Source organism: Cavia porcellus, unplaced genomic scaffold (assembly GCF_034190915.1).
Source record: "Cavia porcellus strain 051 isolate PalLab524CR breed Dunkin Hartley unplaced genomic scaffold, mCavPor4.1 scaffold_31, whole genome shotgun sequence".
NCBI lineage: Eukaryota > Metazoa > Chordata > Mammalia > Rodentia > Caviidae > Cavia > Cavia porcellus.
The window spans coordinates 28,602,951-28,615,897 of NW_026947514.1; the positions used below are offsets into that span (position 1 = coordinate 28,602,951).

Genomic DNA, 12,947 nt, shown 5'->3' on the forward strand with positions numbered 1-12,947 from the left:
TAATTTCCCCGTAGGAAGTGGATAGTAGATTGGTCGAGGGACCGAGAGCATTAGTTGCTCAGGGAGAATGGTAGTGGTCTTGTAGAAACTGGCCAGGATAGTAGATACCAGAAATTTTAACAGTGGTGTCACTAATGGATTCTAACATCTTCAGAAAGAGAAGAGACTTCAGCTTCATAATTATTACAAAGATGCTGGGTAGGACCAGAGAAAAAGTCCTAATAGCAAGGTAAAGTGACTTGCATTCTAGTGCTTTAGAAACGTGGTTTAGGACGACAGCGATTTATACTAGAAAATAAGGACATTGACAGGGTGGGGAATTTGAGAGGGAAAAGGTGAGGAGTAGCCGAGCTAAAGGAATAGAACTGGAGACTTGGTCAGAAAGAGGATATTCATGCTGAGAATAGGCATACCCTGCTAAATTGAAAATAAATTTGAGTTCTGGTTCCACTTTGCTTGGCCAGCTTAACCCCTGCGTTTTTTTGTCTGTGTAATATACTGTTTTTATTTAAGAGGATTTGAAATTTTTTTACAAGTATTTTTACAATTTTTTTTACTAATATTTGTAGAGCATTACAGTAGTGACTAGCGTTTAGTCAAAACTGTGTAGGTTGATAAATGGGGGATGAAGACCCGAGTTCTTTAATACTCTGGTTCTCAAACATTATCTTACATCAGAATCACCTGGAGGGCCTGGTGGACTATGGACTGGTTGGCCTCACCTGGGGTGTGATTTGGTAGGTGTTGGTTGGAGGCCAGGAATTAATATATTTCAAGTGGTGTTTATGTTGACCAGGAGGCCATACTTTAAGAACCACTTGTTTAAGTGAAAATAATAATTAGCAACCCTAAAATACCTGTCCATTCTGCAAACGAGACAAGTAGAAGAAAATTGTAAACGTTTTTAAAAATTGTTTTGTTTTGGGTGGTCCTGGGAATGGTACCCCAGGGCCTTGTTCATAATAAGCAGGTGCTCTACCTTTGAGCCCTAACTCCAGCCTGAGGATACACTTTTTTAAAGCCTGTGCTTTTAAACTGTGGATCATTATTCATTTGTAATTTATAAAATTGTGTAGCTTCCCACAAACAGAACAGAATAGATTAGCATTGCACTGGGCAAGGAAATGTTTTGGGAAACTTCTCATACTTGCATGTACTAGGTCACAATGTAAAATGTATTTCTTGCAGTCAGAAAAGTTTAAAAAGTGGTTGAGCCATGCAGTTTAGCAAAAAAGCAGGCTTCCAGTGTCCAGGGATTGGGTTATTATTTAATCATCTTTTTCTTGTATTTCTTTCTCAAGTGATAAGACAGTCTGTTAAATTTCTTCACTTGATCTTAGCCAAAAAGGCTGAGAAGGGATTAGTCTATTCACTTTTTAAAAATTTTCTGATTTGACTTCTCTTACGCTAGTGCTATCACTGCCTCTCCCTCTGGAACATTTTTTGGATATTGAGAATCTTTGGCATGAGGACTTAAGGGAATTTGAGGCAGAGAAATTGGTGTTACTCAGATGTCGTCTGCTTTTATTTCACTGCTGCCCTCTTTTTCACCCTTTTTTGAAACCAACATACTGTGAAGCATTGTCTGAAAAAAGCTACACAGACATAGAGACAATAAACAACAAAAAGTGAAATGAACAGGTTTAAGAACATTTTATATATGGACATTAAGCAAAATAAGAAATTTCAAAAGAAAAGCCAAAAATATTTTTGTTTTTAGAGAGTAAAAGTATTTTAAAGTTTTTTTGGCCTTACACTAAAATAGAATACAGACTTTTAAAGGTACTGGCAATATGATTTCCAGGTTTTTGTAGAGAGAGGTAGTAATAATACTTGGCAGCAAAATGCACTGGGCTAGAGACTTAACTGCAAACAGGAATTGCTCAGTAAGCAGGAGCTTTTGTTTTGATGGTTTTCTCCTCTGAGAGTGAACTGGATGTGGTGTACGTTGTAAATTTAACTTGTTCGAGGAGCCTAACTATAATTGATGACGTTCATTTAAAATTAAATTAAGAACGCATAGTATATCTTTTGGGTTACCCTTTGTCTGACAGTCCGTTGGAACTTAGATAAAGTTGGTTTAGGTATTTTTTTGTTGATACTGTGATGCATGTCAGGATCTCGCTGTGAACCTAGGCTGGCCTCAAACTCAAGGTGATTCTTGTACTTCAGTCACCTGAGTGCTGGGATTACAGGTGTGCTTCATCACGCCCAGCTGGTTTAGATCTCTTATATGTATGAACAGAGAAACCAGTACGGAAAATTGAAAGAGATTCTTGTGGTTCTCTTTAAAAGCTTTAATCCAGGGAATTATGTAACCTTTCATTAATGTTTTATGAAACTGAAGAAACTGTTGCTGTAGCTTTCCATCAAGATTTCTGAATTATTTTTCTCAAAACATTTAATTCTATTTCAGATATTTTCATTTCTTTAAAGTTATTTTTACTTTGAAGGCTGGAAAACATAATCCATGTTTGATTTCAAAAGTAAAAGCAGCTCTTTCACAAGACAAATTTAGTGAATTTTTTTTCTGACAAAGGATGAGAGCTTTTAATTTCTTGCATTGAGTTAAATGGAATGCCAGTAGTAGACAGGGTGTGGTGTGGTGCACCTGTGTTCCCAGCACCTTAGGAGACTGAGGCCTGAGGATTGTTGTGACTTTCAGGCCAACCTCAGCTACATGATGAGTTCAAAGCCAGCCTGTGCTACAAAGCCAGCTCCTGTCTCAAGAAAAAGAAAAAAAAAAAAAAAAAAAAAAAAAGAACACCACCAGAATGGTGGTTCTTGAAGTCATTGTACATTTGTATAGATCATTTAGTTCTACCCCAAATGATGGCAGAGTGTAAAATCTTAATTGAGTGTGAGAAAAAATGTAAAAGTTCATTCCTCATAATTGTGAACACTGAGCAGTTTACTTGCTTTTAATAAATGAACTTTATTCAATTAACTTATTCAGCTATACTCAATCATGCTTATCTATGAATAGCTCTGATTGCACAACTCATTTTGCAGTGAAACCTGTTAATCTATAGTTGAACAAATGGTGGTTTTCAAATTCCAGAGAAACTACGATTCTGATTGTACTTAGTGTGACTGTTTTATTTACCAAGGTTTATTCAGACAAATGATTTTTTATGGAAGTTTAATTAATATTAATTAAGTGTATTTTCTATTTTAGGGAGTCTTGTTTTGTTTTATGATAGCTTTTGATCTGCTTTTTCTGCTTCCTGCTCTCAACCACCCATACAATAAATTCTAAAGGAAAGTTTAGTCCTGTAACAGTACAAAACCCCTATATCTGATTTTTAGTTTGTTTCAAGAATTCCTTTATTAGGAAAGGTTCCTTGGTACCTTTATCACCTTTAGAAAAGATATTTATATAATAGAGAATGGATCTCCAATTCTCCATAGTTGTGAACTATTTCCTTGACAGGGCTGGGAGAAATGAAACAGTGTACTCCTGAAATTTTTAAAGTGTTTTTCTTTTTTTAAAAAAGTCTTGATGATAAATACTTCTTTAAAGAAAGTTTTTGTGTTTCTTTCTGAAGCAGGATCTTGACATTGCTTAGGCCAGCTTTGAACTTATTGTCATCCCATCTCAGGCTCCTCAGTAATAAGATATTTATTAATATCTGGCATTACTAATAAATCCTTTAGCAATGTTGTTTTAACAATATAGAGATAGAAATACTGTGTAGTGTTTTAGGAGGTCTGTTCAGAAGTGAGGTAGAGATAGTGATAAATAGGATGTTATTAAATGCTGGGCACAGTATTGCCATAATTTTGGAGAATATAAAATAACACTTAAAAATCTTGAGGGAAAATGGAGACCTGAAACTAAAGGAGACTGAGAGTACTGCATTGTTTAAGGAGTCTGGAGGACCTGCAGGAAGCATGTCTAGAGGAGTGAGCAGTTCTTGGCAGTTTTCCTGGAGTGACATATGTATAGGAGGATGATCTATTTGTAACATTCTTCCATAGACTGATTCTTCATTCTCTGAGTTACTGCTGCTTGCTATAACTCTTCCTTTGTTTTCTTCCACTCAAATAGCTCATTTCAGAATGTCAGTAAATAGACTAAGACATGCTAGTCTTAAAGGATAAGAGACAGGGCCATGTGGGTTTTTGGGGGGGGGCTGGGACATGTGGGTTTATTGGGTTTTGTTTGTTTCTTTGTCATGCTGGGGGTTGAACCCAGGACCTAATGCATTTTAGACAAGTACTCTACCACTAAGCTGTATTCCAGCCATCACCTGATGAATTAGAAGACTCAGAACTGTTCATGTAGCTCTTGGGAATATTCCCAGCAAAAGTAAGTAGGCCAAGCCTTCCCTTTGTCTTGTCCAGTACAAACAGATTAACCGTAGAGCTGCTATATTAGTAATTGTTAGTGGTTTCTTCTCCTCTCCCCACCAAACCTTTATTTTCCCTTCTTGCTTGTTACTACCTTACATTCTTCTTTTGGTACCGAGGATCAAACTCAGAACCTCGTGCTTGCCAGGCAGACGCTTATGCTGCTGAGCTAAATCCCCAGCCTACCTTACATTCTTTTAACCAAAATCAAAGTCTTGAATTCACTGACTAAGCAGTGAATTATGGTAACTTGATTATGTTAGCATGCATATAGTTACATCAGAAAATGATTCTTACCAGATTTTTTTTTCCTGAAATCTGTAGAAAAAAGGGTCTTAATAAAAGTATAGTCAGGAAAATCAAAAGCCTGAAACCACAAATTAGATAAATTCATAACTATTTAAGATTGATCTTGGTTTCCTTTGACCTTAGAAAAGTAAAATTAAGGCAACATTCATTCTGGCCTGCCATGCACAGGTTTAGTTCCAGTAAATTTCGGTTGTATTATGTGGATACTTTATAAGTTGTTGTTTCTCATATAACTCTTTTATTGTTTTGGTTTTTTTTTGGTACCAGGGATTGAACTCTTGACCTTGCGCTTGCCAGGCATTTTTTTGTTGTTTTTTTGAGACAGGGTCTCATGGTGTAGTCCAGTCTATCCTTGAAATCACAGCTATCTTTCTGCCTCAGCCTCCTGAGTGCTGGAATTACAGGTGTGCATCACCCCACCTGGCTAAAATAACCAACTTTGTTGTGAGGAATTTTAGTTGCTTAGTATTCCTTAATCAAAATAAATTCATTTTATTTAAACCTAGCCTCTTACAGAACTATACAATAGCCTGACAATTATAGAACTGTATTTGTAACTGCCTTCTAGTGAAGTTGAAAAATATGTCATTTGTGCAGAGGAAGCATTATAAAGTGAGTAAGATCCAAGATTTATAATTGTATGACTAAAGGGGCAGGGATATAGCTCAATGGCACAAATGCCTGCCTGGCAAGCATAAGGTCATGAGTTGCATCCCCAGTACCCTCCCCCCCAATTGTATTGAGTTCTGCCTTTATTTCTGCCAATTTATTGATTGGACAGTTTATTAGACCTCTTGTAGATTCAGTTTATGCTCATCTTATGAGGCTGCTGGTGATAAATGAAAAGCATTTTGTATCGTACCTTTCTCAAGTGGGCACTCAACACGTAGTTAATTACTAATAATTAAAACAACTTTAGACTTATTATAAACTTTGTAAGATAGCTAATATTTTGGATGTGACAGCTAATATTTCAGATAATATGATTATAAACAATATAACAAAAAAGATACAAGATCTGCTATTTGTCCTTATAGTTTATATTTTCCAAAATTTTATATGAATAGTATCATGTGGTATGTGTTATTTTCTGGAAACGCGATCTGACACTTACTTCGCCTTTTTGAGAGAGAGTATTGTTTTGTAGTTCCAATAGGCTTGAACTCACTGTGTGGCCCAGATTAGCCTCAAACTCACAATAGTCCTCCTGCCTCAGCCTCCAAAGTGCTGGAACTACAAGTGTGTACTGCTCCACACATGATGTATGTTCTTTTTTTTATTCTTGTTTTGAGATGATATTTGAATTTTTCACCCTGCCTAATTAAAGTTTATGTTTTTGTACGTGTACATGTGCTTGTGGCCTCAGTAACTCCTTCATTGTTATTGCTGAATAATATTCCATTATATGGATGTTTTACCTTTTTTTTTTTTTTTTTTTTTGTGGTGCTGGGAATTGAACCCTGACCCTTGCATGTACTAGGCCAGTGCTCTACTCCTGACCTGTACTCTCGGTCCTGGATGTATTATCTTTGAAACTTTCGATTGATAGACATTGGATTATTTTCAATTTTTGGCTATTCAAATAAAGCTGCTATAAACAATCAGGTACAAGTTTTTGTATGGACATACATTTTCATTTTTTTTGGTATATATCTAGTAGTGGAATTGTTGAGTCGTACAGTAACTTCTTTGGATTTTTTCTGAAGAAGCTATACTATGTACAGCTGTGAGTATAAGGGCTAAATTTCTTTTAAACCCTCATCAACATTTGTTATTTGTTGTGTGTATGTATGTGTGTGTGCATTGTATGTGCTGGGATTGAACCCAATGACTCTGATGTATTAGGGAAGTGTTCAACTACTGAGCTACATCTCAAGTCCAGCTTTTTTTTGTGTGCTTGATTTTTGATGTAATATCTAAGCAATTACCAAATCTAAGCTCATGAATATTTGTGTTTTTTCCAAGAATGTTTTCTTCTAAGAGTTTTATAGATTTAGCTCTTACATTTAGGCCTTTGATCCACTTTGAGGTAATTTTTGTGTATGGGTGGGAAGGAGCCCAACTTGATTCTTTTGCAAATAGATATGTAGTTGTTCCATTAGTTTGTTGAGAACACTACCTTTCATTTATTGGCTTGTTATGAAAGTTGAGCAAAATTTTTTGCTTTTAACTTACAAGCAGTAATTTGTTGGTTTTTAGTGTGGCAGTTTAGAGTCATGGTGCTGAGGGAAGCCATTTAGAGTTGGGAGAATAGGTTATAAATGAATCCATTAATTTAAATATACAAGTTGTATACTTTCATCCTTACATTAGTTTGTAACTTGACCATTACATGAAATCTATTTCATTTCTGCTTACTGGACAATTGTGTGTCAGTAGTTCTACCAAATTTTTAATATTGGAGCATTTAATGGAAATCAGTTAGGTTTCTAAACCTGTGTAAAAAGTAGAAAAACATTTTTATTATACCTGCTCCTTTCTCTATTTGAAAAAGTAGTGTTTCTTTTTATTTTTCTTTTTTGTCATATGGGGGTTTGAATCCAGGGCTTTCACACTGAGCTACATCCCCAGTTCCCTTCTGCCCTCTTTTCTGATATAGTCTTACCAAGTTGCCTATTTTGGGCTTCACCTTGGGCTCTTTCTGCCTCAGCGTCCCAGAGAACTGGGATTACAGAGATGTGCCATTATGCTTGGCTTCTCTCTCTGTCTGTCTGTCTTTCTTTTTCTCCTCCTTTGGTTACTCTCTCCTCACTGGCACACAATATTCAACACCCAAATTTAATAGAGGAGAAGCTTATTTTGGCTTATAGTTTTAATTCATGGTCTTCTGGTTCCAAAACAGAAACTGCATGGAAGGGCCTAGGTGAAATGGAAGCAGAGTGACAAAGGAAGGGAGTGTATCCTTCCAGGTCAGGCCCCTAGGGACCTACCTTTTTGGATCAGACCCCAGCTCCGCACTTCCAGCTCAGAACTCCTCAGTGATACAGCACCCAGTGACCCAATGACCTTCCAGACACCCCCCCCCCCCACCTACACGCCTGAGAACTGTGGCCAACTTTCTAGATCTAAACCATAATTCCTATCCTGTCATCTTTTTATCTGAAGGTTCTTCTTTTGGATTATTATAGGTAACCTTTTTCTGAAGGGAGGTCAAGTTTTTTTCAAGTATTTTTTAAGATACAAATTCAAAGAAATTTTCAAAAGTGATGATGGAAAAGATTATAGAGAAAAATTCTAAGGATTTGTATTATCTTTGATAAATTTAAAGTTCAGAACTATTACTATAAATGTTTTCTTTTTTGTGTAATCTTGGTTGAAATTTAGAAATGGCATCTTTTAACTTAAAAAATAATATAATTATTTTGCATCTTGTGAGATTTATTTGGCATTTGAAAGTAATTTGTAGAACTTTTAACTCTACATTGGACTTTTAGGTTTTTTCTGTGTTTTTAATTGGCACTAATCATTTTCTTTTGGAGATTTTTTTTTTTTTTTTTTTTTTGGTCTTTTTCCTTTTTATCAGTGCTGGAGTACTGGGGATTGAACTCACGACTGCCTGCTTACAAGGCAGGCGCTTACACTGCTGAGCTAAATACAAACGGGAAAATATACATCTTTTACAGAGTATTTGAGTTTTATATACTTATTCCTTTTTGGAGAGTTTTGTTTCTTTAGAAAGAGACCAGTTCTTTGCTAAGAACCAATTCTCTGGGAAATCAAGTTGCTGGATTGACTGGTGCCTTTTTCAACTTTTGTTGCTTTATAAAAGAGCTGAGTTCAGTTCTGTGGAAACTCAGTAAATCAACCTATTACTTTCTATAGTTCAAATTGCATATGGTTGGTATGTATTTGAATTCCATAATTTTTTATTATAAATATGTCAACATATCTTGAAGGACCTGGACTTCATTTGATACAGTTGAGTGTTTGTAGATGAAATAATAATAATTGTATGCTCCTTTAATGGATGGTCTTATATTTTTGATCTTTTTTCCCTCTCTAGTAGTGTTGGTGCATAATGTCTCTCCTGTGCTTTTATAATAAAGACCAGACCCTTGTGAAATATAATCATAGCTTCTATGATATTGGCCTCTAACTCATTTTGTAAAAAAATAAATAAATCACATCAAAGGAGGGGTGATGGAGAAGGGATAATTAATGAATACAGGAGGTGTAGTTGGATAGGAATAATGTCTAATGTTCTCCAGCACAATAGAGTAACTATCGCTGGCAACAGCTGTATTTCAAAAGAGCCAACAGAGAGGACTTTGGCTGTTTGCAACACAAGGAAATGGTAAATGTTTGAGGTGCTGATTTCTCTCATCTGATCATTGCATGTTGTAAACCTTTGTGAGAGTATTACACTATGTTCCTATAAATAATGTGCAATTATGTGACAATTAAAATTTGTAAATTTTTAATGAATGAATGAATGAATTTAGCAGTAACTGGAGTGTGAACCCATGGCCTTAGCACTGAACTATATGTTTAACCCTTTTTTTAAGTTTTTCAATTTTGAGGCATGGTCTTGCTAAGTTGACCATGCTGGGCTTGAATGTTTTATCCTCCTGCTTCAGCCTCTCAGGTGCTAGGATTACAGGTGAGGGCTATTATACCAGCTAATGTAAAAAGAATTTTAAAGCTGAAGAATAAACAAAATTCACATTCATTAATTTTTCCCTTATGAATATTTTTGTTACATAATTTTGAAGCCTACTTTTTAAAAAACTTATAGCATGCATTTTAATATAATAATTTTGAAACCTTTTTAAAGAATATAAAGTATGCAATTTTATTTGAAAACAATTTAAAATAGCTGAAGAATATTGCATTGATGGATAAATTATCAATTATGCAACCAGTTTTCAGTATTCACAATTAAATTGTTTAATTTCCAATTATTAACAAACTAGTGAATATTGTTATATAGAAATCTTAGTTTACATTTCTGAATTGTCATATATTTTTGTAATTGAGGTTATTAAGTCAAAAAAGGTTAATGTTCTAGGGCTCTTGAGAGAACAAAACCATTACATATTTTACTTTCTAGAAATGTGCCAACATACATTCCTATTAACAGTACTTGAGATGAAGATACACAGCTTTACCAACAATACTATCATTTAAAATATTTGCTAGTTTGATAGGGAGAAAATAGTAGTTGATTTCAGAAATTTTTTGTATATTTCATCTTTAGTAGGGCATTTAAAGTATGATCATTAGGGACTGAGGTATGAAGCTCAGTGGTAGAGCACAGGCTTAGCATGTATGAGGCCCTGGGTTCAATTCACAACACTTAAAGAGAAGAAAAAAAGGAAAGATTGCTAACCTTTATGTATTCCCTTTAAATGAAGTTACTTGTTCCTATTCTTTTTCTTTGGGTGACCCCTGCTTCTTGGATAGGGTCAAAGGATGCATAGACTTCAAACCTGTTGTATCTGTACAAGGGATAAGCACAAAGTTATTTCGTGTCTCCCATCTAAGTACTAACTAGGCTTGACCCTGCTTAGCTTCTGAGGCGAGATTGGGTGTGTTCAGGGTGGTATGTCAAAAATATTTCATGTCACTTTCAATTTTTATCTTTCCTCTTCCCCAACTACTTCCTGATTTTTGTCTGTTTTTGGATTGTATATTAGACATGTGATCACAGTACATGGTGAATATTTAAATTACAGTTTTGAACAGTGAGACACTATCATTATCCTTTTTGGCTTTTTCTGGAGCAGTTATGGAAGTCATCTTTCATGTCTTTATGAGGTGTGATGAAAAATTCGGTGAATGCAGATGTTCAGTGCTGTCCAGTGGAAAAGCAAGCTCTTAAAAACATTACAGCGTGTCCTCATCCATGTTATTCAATGGATCTGGAACCATGTGACTTCTGGCTCCTGCCCAAAGTCAGCAGGATCATGAAAGGTAAAGGTTTTAAACTGATCAGGACCTCACGGCAGCCATGACAGTGCAACTAAAGACATGAAAGAGAACTTCAGAACTGCTTCAGAAAACAGCAAGAAAGCTGGGATAAGTGTGTTCAAAGTAAATGAAAGAGGAATATTTTGAGGGAGTGGGCTAATGGCAATGTGTCTTTTACTGTAATTAAAAACATTCACTGCATTTCATTCGTACGTTATAAATGGAATCATACTCTATATATCCTTTATCTGGCTTCTTTTTCTTAACATGTTTTTGATATTTATCCATGTTATTGTATGTATCAATAATTCTTTTTATTGTTGAGTACTATTTCTTTTATGTTTCACACCTTTTTAATAAATTAAGGAAACCATAATTGCTGAAAAGTTGTAAGTCCTAATATATAGTTTAAATATTCAGTTTTCAAGTCCAGGCTTTATGGTCTGTGACATTATTTCTATCACAGTTAACAGTTAAGTCAGTCTTTTTCTATGTGGAGAATTTCTAGAAAATAAAAAAAGGTAAAACTTTGCTAAGATGAAAATGAACTTGTATAAGAAAAGATATATATGTGCAAGTACATTAGTTTGTCACTTAATGAAACTCCAGAGCTTACTTGCTTCTTAACACCAATTTAAAACTTCCTCAAAAGTTAATATTGTGGCAAGAAATTGCAATGAGTTACTAAAAACAAAACAAAAAAGTTACTTTTGGAGCAAAAATCTGTAACTAGAGATTGTTTAAAGTGTTTTATTTTGAGACAGGATGTCTCTGTGTAGTCCAGGTTAGCCTTTAATTTGCTATGTAGCTCATGCTGACTTTGAACTCATGATTCTCTTGCCTCAGGCTCCATAGTGCTGGGATTACATGTGTGCACCACCATACTCAGTTTTAAGATGAGACAGAGTTTGCCGGGGATTTAGCTCAGTGGTGTAAGCACCTGCTGACAAGTGCAAGGTTGTGAGTTCAATCCCCAGTACCAAAAATAAATAAATAAAATAAAAGAGACAGAATTTGAAGGAAATGAAAAATTCTCACTGAAACATAAGTTTAGTGTCATTATTATAGACAACAGATAACTTTGTTGATGAAATAGTGTTCTATTTTATGAATGTACCACTTTGTTTTTCCCTTCACTTGTTGGTAGACATTTATATTATATCTAATTTTGATCCATTGTAAAATTAAGTCTACGATAGATATTCTTATACAAGTCTTTATAAACATATGTTTCAATATTTCTGTGTGGAAATAATCTGGAATTGTTGAGTAGCTATATATTTAAATTTATAAGAAGCTGTCAAGTGGTTTTTCAAAGTATTTTTCTCTTTTATATTTTACCAGCTGTATATGAGGTCCAGTTGCTCCTTGTGTGTTATAGATTATATCTAGATGTCCCCCCAAAGTCTTATGCACTTATAGGTGGGGCTTTTGTGAGTAACCAAATCTTGGGGGAGTGATACTGGTTCAGTTCTGATTGGTTTAGCATAGTTCTAAGTATAGATGATGGATTTAATGAAAGAGGGAAGACCTAACCTGCATATGAGTGGCACCAATCCATAGGCTTGTAGCCTGGATGAAATAAAAAGAGAAAGGAGGAGGAAGTCATGCTGCTTCCTGCCTGCCAAGCCATAAACCATTTCTCCTGTGTCATGTCCCTACGTAATGCTGCCCTACCTTGGAGCCACCTGCCTGTGGACTGAAACCTCTGTAAACTACAAGCAATGAGAAAATAAGATAATATCCTTGTTTCCATGTGGGTTGTTAGTCTGATTTTAGCCATTTTAGTAGATAGTGAAGTACTGAAATTGTTAATGGTTTTAATGTGCGTTTTCCAGATGACTAAAGATAGCCCTCGATATGGCAACATACCCTGTATCCCTAGAAAATGGAAGGCTGAGGCAGGAGGATTGAGTGCAAGGCCAGTTTGAGGCCAGCCTGGACTACATACACTTTCCAAGAATGTATAATGAGCACTTACAAATGCAGTTTTTCAGAATGATAGTAAATGTCTTTTGGGGGAGAAGCAGTGTCAGGGATTTAATCTAGGACCTTGAACAATCTCTACCACTGAGCTACATCCCCAACCCCCATAGTAAATACTTTTTGGATTTTTTGGTGGTCTTAAGGATGTAACCCAGGCTTAGCACCTCTGAGGCAAATACATACCACTGAGCTAAACCCCCAATCCATAAACATCTTAATAAAAGCATATATGAATTTTATCATTGTATATGGATCTAAACCTATGAATTTGAATTGTAAGATCAGAGGTTAATTTATAATTGAAAGTGATCTGAGGAACTATCCAAGTAAAAGATTTTTTAGACATACCATATAGAAATGATAATTTATACTGATTTCTTAGAGCTAAG

The 12,947-nt window shown here is 35.3% G+C and overlaps 1 protein-coding gene across 31 annotated transcripts in view; it reads left to right on the top strand.

Annotated features, from left to right (window-relative positions):
* Numb (NUMB endocytic adaptor protein) overlaps positions 1-12,947 on the top strand; it is a 196,452-nt gene that overhangs the window by 26,996 nt on the left and 156,509 nt on the right. The gene's annotated exons all lie outside the window — the stretch shown is intronic.